This window comes from Erinaceus europaeus, chromosome 7 (genome assembly GCF_950295315.1).
Source record: "Erinaceus europaeus chromosome 7, mEriEur2.1, whole genome shotgun sequence".
NCBI classification, from domain to species: Eukaryota; Metazoa; Chordata; class Mammalia; order Eulipotyphla; family Erinaceidae; genus Erinaceus; species Erinaceus europaeus.
Window position 1 is genome coordinate 90456119 of NC_080168.1, and position 8435 is coordinate 90464553.

Below are 8435 nucleotides of genomic sequence, written 5' to 3' on the forward strand. Positions count from 1 at the left end.
ATCTATCATCACTGAAAATTCATTATTTCTTTGATTGTTAGAGAATTTTCTCTCAATAAATCATTTTATCATAACAATTAGTCTAAGAGTTAATGCTGTTTATGTTATAATTTTATAAAAACAGAACTCTTGACTAAATCGGTCCAGAGGTATATCCAGGAGTAAGATCTATGTATGTCCAAACATGTAATGATTGCTTTCATTCAGAAAACTCATTCACACTAAAGTGATTGATAGCCATTCTCATATAAATGCCTTGAAGAAGACAAAGAAAACACATATACTCATAATTTTCTTCAATTTCACAACTAAGAATAAAATACTCCTTTTTCACACACTTTTCCTCTTGTGCAATATCTAGATCTTCATAACCATAATTTGTATTAAGTGTTATGAATACATTTGAAATTAGGAGAATTGTAGGATTCCAAAGAAAAACAAAACAGAGTTTATTTATATATGGATAACAGAAACATAATTTCATTAATAATGAGACTTCTAAAGATACAGGATAAAGGTGATAAATTATTTTAATATCTAAAAAACAAAATCACTGTAGTTAAATTTTCCAGATCTACTACTTGAGTAGGAAATATATTTCCACAAATGTTTCAGCATACATATTTTATTTTCATAAGTACTTAGTTTTATAATAGGAGACTAACTTTTTATTTTTGTAATTATTTTATTAACTTTATTTATTGGATAGAGACAGCCAGAAATCAAGAGGGTAGGAGGATATGAGAGAAAGAGAGAGAGAAAAAAGAAGGGGGGAGAGGGAGACAGAGAGAAAAAGACAGATAGAGATCTGTAGCACTGCTTTACCACTTGCCAAGATGTCCCCCTGCAGGTGAAGATGGGGATCTGAAACACAGGCCCTTACAGATTGTAACAACCACACACAGTACCAGCTGGCCCCTAAAGGAGCATAACTCACTGTTTTTTAATGTGGAAATTCTGGATAGTGAAAATAGTAGATTTCGAATTCAGACAGGGAAGTTAAATACTACTTGAAGGTATGAAATAAGCAGTTCCAAGTTTTGATCATTACTTCAGTTTTGCTAATATAAAGAGAAAATTCCAAGTTTAAATTCTGTGTGATGTTTACTTTTGTTGACTTAGGATAAAATATTTCAGCTCTGAGTAGCTTATAACATAGTTACTTCTTTAAAGGGCCAATCTCCTAATGCCATCACATGGGGAATTTGAGCTTCAATATAAGAATCTTGGATGGAATTAACATTTAATCCACAACAAATGTCCACACAAATCCATTCAATTATAGAGTCAAAGACTACGTGGTGGCATAATGTTACAAGAGTGAGTAAAATATACATTATATCTGTATTCAAAGAGCTGGAATATAATTTCTTTTTTTTTCTTTTCTCTTTTATTTTCTTTCTTTCTTTCTTTTTTAATTACAAGGCTTCTTGGGCCTTTTGACTGGGTGATTCCACTGTTCCTAGCAGACACCTTTTCCTCTTTTTTTTTTCCTTTCCTTTCCTCTCCCCCCCCATTAGAAAAACAGAGAGAGAGAGAGACAGAGAGGGAGAGAGAGAGAGAGATCACTCTACCACTCATAAAGCTTTCCTTTTGCCTGGTACTCCCACACAAAGTCCAGACTCTCTGTGAGTTCTACTAGGTAGGTTACCTCTTAACTCCAGGAGTAGATTATTTTTTTCTCTTGTCCAACTTGGATAAAAATCTACAAAGCACTCTCCAATCTGTAAATCTCTATTTTTACTGAATGAAAGAATTGTCATGACTAGTATTTTTATCATAGAAATTTTAATATTTAAAGTGAAACACCTTTGGGGAGCTAGGAAATAGCTCATTTACATGTCTTACCATATGCAAAGCCCTAGACTGAGCCTCAGTATCACATTGGCACAACACCACACAGGGGGAAGCCCTGCAGATGGTGAAGCAGCATTATGCTTTTCTCCCTTTCTCTCTCTTGATTTTCATTTTTCCTTAAAAAAATATATCTTTACTTATTGGATAATAATAGCCAGAAATTGAGAGAAGGGGTAGACAGAAAGGAGAGAGGCAGAGAGACATCTGTAGCACTGCTTCACCACTTGTGAAGCTTTCCCCCTGTAGGTGGGCATCAGGGACTTGAATGTGGGTCCTTGTGCACTGTAACATGTGTACTGAACCAGGAGCACCACTACCTGGCCATTTCCCTCTCTCTCTCTGTGTGTGTGTGTGTCTCTGTCTCTATGTCTCTCTCACATTATAAAGAATGAAATACTCTCTTAACAGTGGTAGAGTCACCTCTCACAAAGCCAAGGTACAGAAACCATATACACATAAAAAAAATTAAAAAACAAAACAACAATGTGCATATTAAACAACTATGCTATTTTCTGAATCTTTTCTATTGTTATAATTGTATTCATGAATATTCTCCTCTGCAGGACAGTAGGGAGGGGGCTTGAAACCAGGTCCCTGTGTACTATAATGTGTACACTCAACTAGGTGTGCCACCACCTGGTCTTAACAGTTACTTTAAAATTATATTTGTTTTGAATAAGAGAGAACAGAGAAATGCTCTATGGTAGTGCTGGGGATTGAACCTGGGACCTCAGAGCATTAGGCATGGAAGCCATTTGCATAAAAATTATGCTATCTCCTTAGCAAAGGATTTATTTCTTTAAAAATGTTGTCTTGGGGGTCAGGCGATAGCGCAGAGAATTAAGTGCAGGTGGCACAAAGTGCAAGGAAGGGTGTGAGGAGCCAGGGTAGAGCTCCCAGCTCCCCCACGTAAAGGAGGGCATATTCACAGGAGGTGAAGCAGGTCTGCAGGTGTCTGTCTTTCTCTCCCCCCTCTGTCTTCCCTCCTCTCTTGATTTCTCTCTGTCCTATCCAACAACAACAACAGCAATGACAACAACAATAATAACGACAACAAGGATAACAACAAAGGCAACATACTGGGAAAAAAATGGCCTCCAGGATCAGTGGATTCATAGTGCAGGCACCGATCCTCAGCAATAACCCTGGAGTCAAAAACAAACAAACAAACAAAATATTGTCTTAGGGGCTTCATTGCTTCAGGCAGACTTTTTCAGATAGAAAAAGAGAGACAGAAAGAGACTCAAAAGAGGAGAGGGAAAGACACAGACTGGAGTTTCCCCCAATGCCACAGTCCTCCCATGGGATGTGCCAGGGCTTGAACCTGAGATCTGCACATGATAAAGCAGGAAACCTCCATAGTGAGCTCCCACTTAGGCCCTTAAAAAATATTTGTTTGTTTGTTTGTTTGTTTATTTTAATTCCAACAGGCTTATCGCTGGGGTACAGGGCTGGCATTATGAATCTACTGTTGCTGGTGGCCAGTTTTTCCTTTTTATTTATTTATTTTTTCTATTTTATTTGATAGGACAAAGAGAAATTGAGAGAGAAGGGGAAGAAAGGGGAGAGAGAAAGATGCTCTTGAAGCATCTACCCTGCCGAGGGTAAGTGGGCTGAAACTTAAGTTTTTGAACATTGTAAAGTATGAGGTCAACTGAGTTTGTCACTGCCCGGCACTTAGGTTCTTTTAAAATATTTTAATGAACTTTAGCAAAGGTTACATGTGTATTTATGAAATAAATATTAAGACAGTAATAGAATTTAAACAAATCTGTTGAAAATTAGTTATTGTAACTATGTATATGAGTACAGATGCTGCCCTGTTAAACATTAAGTGAAAAGCAACCATTTTTTTCTCACACTTCTTGATGTTTTATAAAACGTAAAGACTCTTGTAGTACTTAACAATTGACGCATACTACGGAAAGTAGGAAACTCTTGGCATGTATATTTCTTTGCTGTCTCATATTCAATAGTAAATAAGATATTAAAAAATAAACTAAACAAAGTGATTATTATTTGTTGCTATCTCTTCACTAGGTTTAAATCTTTTACTCCTAACCATAGCAAGACACAAAGAGGCACATGAGCAAACGGGACAGTGTTATTAGAATATACGAGAAACCACAATTCACTGAAACAACTGTCTTTTCTCTTTGTTTCAGGAATGCTAACTCTTTTGATATTATTCTTTGGATTTCAGTAAAAATTTCAACAGATTTGTGTGTTTGTGAGTAGATACATGTGTGTAAATTAATAGACTGATTCTTAAATGTGTATAAAAATTCAAAGAAGTTAGACAGTCACCAGTATAGATATAGAACAACAGTATAGATATAGCTACTTCCATGGGAGGAGGCAGACATCTGATAAATGGTGCTAGTTTCCTTTTCTTGCTAAACAAATAAAAATAACAAATTCATATATAGAAATCATAAACATTCTTATCTGTGGTAAAGCAATATTTTTTCTAAAGCATGCTCAAAGAATTATCTATATAGAAAATATAAAACTTGAATATTGCTTCACACCAACATACAAACAGAAATACCAAGAATACAATAAATGTAATTATAAAGGGCAATGTAAATCAATATATAGTACATACATAAATATTTTAAAATTTAATGTAGGAAAAGCATGTACATTATTTTATGGTATTGAGCAGTTAGTTAAGACAGAAATTGTTGCAAAGAAAAGTAAAAGCGATTAAAGCAAAATCAAATAATTAGAAAAGACTTTTGAAAGTAAACAATAACTAGAGGAAAAGAATGAGTCTAAAATAACCCATTTTAATGCTGCCACAGAACATTTCAGTAGGTACAGTACAAATTTGCTTGCATGGGGGCTCTGGTTCAATCTCCATCCGTGCATATATCAAAATAGTGTACTGATGCCTCCTTCCCTTATTAAATTCATAGATAAATATTTAGAAATAATAGCTCAATTATAATAAAAAAGATGGATTGGGTGAGTAATCTGATAGATAAAACTGTTGAGACGCAAATACACACACACACACACACACACACACACACACACACATACCCAAGTGGCCCATAAGCATATAAAATTTACCCAAAACACCTGTAATCAGAAAAGTGCTGTGGAAATTGAATGAGGTATCAGGAGTATCTAATAGATTGATAAAAAAGGATAATAACAAATATTGGGAAGGATAAAAAGCAATAGTCCTACTCATATGCTGTCAAAAAACCATTATTTTTACACAATGGCTAATTTATTAATATAACATGACTTCATTATTACATAGGAATGTAATACATCTACTTCAGATAGAACTATCTAAAGAAAGAGATCCGTTTAATATTGTTTTTCAGGTAGCATAGTTCAGAATGCCTATTCTATAATTAACCCAAATTTTCATCAATTATAGAATGGAGAAACACTCTGAGATACTCATAACAGAAAATACTGTGTAACAATGGAAATAAATGAATTAGAACTTTTTGCTTTCATTTGAATGGAACTTACAAAGACAATATTGAACAAAAGGAAAACACACTACATGCATACACACAAAATGACTTAAGTCATGGTCTCAGTTAAGTGAAAAAGCAAACAGCCTAAGTCTGGATTGTTGTTTATGAGATCTACTATTATTAATTAGTATATTATTATGATATTCATTACCTCGGGAAGATGGCTAATTTTTATAATTTTTATTTATAAAATATAAATATTGACAAGACCATAGAATAGAAGGATACAATTCCACACAATTCCCACCACCAGAACTCTATCCCATCCCCTCTCTTGAAAGCTTTCCTATTCTTTACCCTCTGGAAGTATGGACCCAGGATCATTATGGGGTACAGAAGGTGGAAGGTCTGGCTTCTGTAATTTTTCTCTGCTAAACATGGGCGTTGACAAGTTGATTCATACTTCCAACCTGTCTCTCTCTTTCCCTAGTGCTCTGGGGAAGCAGGGCTCCAGGACACATTGGTACACTCATCTACCTAGGGAGTACCTCCATATTCTTTACTTAAGAACATGATAGCATGTGATGACATTTTATTGAGATGGGAAAAAAGCAAACAGAAGAAAAAAAATTATTTCCATTATTCTTAGTCTCATCAATAGCATTTATGATTTCTTCTATGTTCATCATTATAAAACTGAAGGCAAGGATTATGTTATATGTTCACTGGCTATAAAGATTTATTATTCATTGTATAAGATAATGTTTGAACTCATAAAGACTGAAATCACTGTGTGGGTCAAATGCAAATGGAGAGTTATTAGACATAAGTAACTTTTAAGTAGAGCAAATCACTGAACAATCAGATTCCCCCCAACACGTTTCTTTGTTCACTGGGTTTCATTATTATATCTAAAATTAGGACATAGTATTCCTCATGTCTAAACTGCATCAACTTTATAACAACTCTAAATAAGATATGAGCATTTCTCCACAATCTACCAAAGTTATATGAAACTTAAAAAATAATACAAAGAAAGGGAAAAAGGAAAAAATAAAACAAATAAAGTTTTTAATTTTAATAAAATGACCAGATAATGTAATTCACATGATGAAATAAGTATGCAAAGGAAGAATCAAGATTACACTTGTACTTTTCCCCCACTCAATTCATTGATTGATATTGGTGCTTGTTCATAATGAAGATTCACTCAAATTTGTTAGGGTAGCTTTTAAATTTCCTGACACAAATAAAAATGGCTAAGATTATAGGGTGCTTTTAAAGTTACAATTTCAAAGAAAACAGAGTCTCTAAGCATGTACTTATCATGTTTTCTATAGAGAACATCAAGAAAGACTATTAATTTAAAGTGGATTTTTGCCTTGAAATGCATATAATAACCCACAGAGTTGGTGACAATTTAAATAAGAGGCTTTGGTATATATATTTAGGGACATTCTCTGTGACAAGGAAACCCATGAATCCTGCAAGTACTTGTTCTGTCGGGGTTTTAGTACTCTAGTCTTTCACATGGAAGACTAACATCTTTAAGATTTTGAAATATTACATTATCTTCTTGCAATTAGTAGGTGATGACTTTCTCAGAAAGAAGCTTTCTCACTCTATAAATTCATTTCTGTAATGTTTCGTGCTTTTTAAAATCTGTGTTTTATTTATTATCTCAGTTTCAAAGAACAGTGACAAAAATTACTTAATGTATTGTAATAGTCACTGTTACATTAAATTGATCTGTCTCTATCTTGCAGGTGCTTCACTATCAATATTTGATATTTCCTTTAAAAATCAATGATAATCAAAAAGTATTCTAAGAAATTCAAAAACAACATCATAAACATACTAATATATAATATTCAACATGTAATATATAACAAATTTGTGTGTTGTCACCTCTGTTAGATGATAGGAGTGTCACTTGTTGGGTTTTTTGTTTAATTGTTCGGGTGGTTGAGTTATTGAGCCCTAGGGTTATTGCTGGGACTCATTGCATATATGATGAATCCACTGCTCCTGGTAGCTAATCTTTTATTATAATTCTTATAATTATTATTATTAAGGTAGAAAGAAATTGATAGTGGAGGGAGAGGTAGAGATGGAGAGAAGAGAGATACAGAGCATATTGCTTCATCACTGAGAAGCTTCCCCCTTTACAGATATAGACCAAGGCTTGAACTCAGGTTCTTTTTCATGGTAACAGGTGTGTTCTACCTGGCCCCTAGAAAAAATAGTTATAAATCACTATATATATATATATATATATATATATATATATATATATATATATATAATCTTTATTTATTTAATAGAGACAGCCAGAAATTGAGAGGGAAGGAAGAGGCAGAGAGGTAAAGACACATAAGAGATGTCTATAGCACTGCTTTGCCACTGGCAAAGTTTTTCTCCTACAGGTGGGGACCCAGGATTCAAACCTGGGTCCTTGCACATTGTAACATGAACTCAACCATGTGCGGCACCACCTGCCCCCCCCATTTTGTTTGAAATGTATCTATTTTTAGTTTCTAATAGTGGGAGAGGAAGAGAATCCCCAGGCCCCCAGCCTGAATGAGTTGGATGTTGTGCTTGGCATAATACAAGACTAACTTCACACATGCAGGTCCTGTACACTGCCTCTAGTCCAACACATTTTATTTCTTTGTAAATATAATATACTTTTCAAGGATTAGAGAAATTTATTTATATAGAGCCAAATGTTATATAAATTTAAAATTAGTCTGAATATTGTCTAGTTAACTTTTTTTTTTTTTTTTGCCTTCAGGGTTATCACTGGGGCTCAGTGCTGGCACCATGAATCCACTGATCCTAGTGGCCTTTTTTTATTGGATAGCACAGATAGCAATTGAGAGAGGAGGGGATGATAAAGAGAGGGAGAGAAAGAGACACCTGCTTCACTGCTTATGATGCAACCCTCCTGCAGGTGGGGAGCTGGGGGAACGTCATAATAGTCATCAGAATAAATGACAGAAAACATCAGCATATAAATGAGTATTTCCCATAGGATCCACTATATGCATAGTTGAGTACCTCTTACTTCTGACCTTTCTAACTTGTTCATCAGACAATTTGACTTATGCCGGTTGCCTTGGTAAACTTAAATCC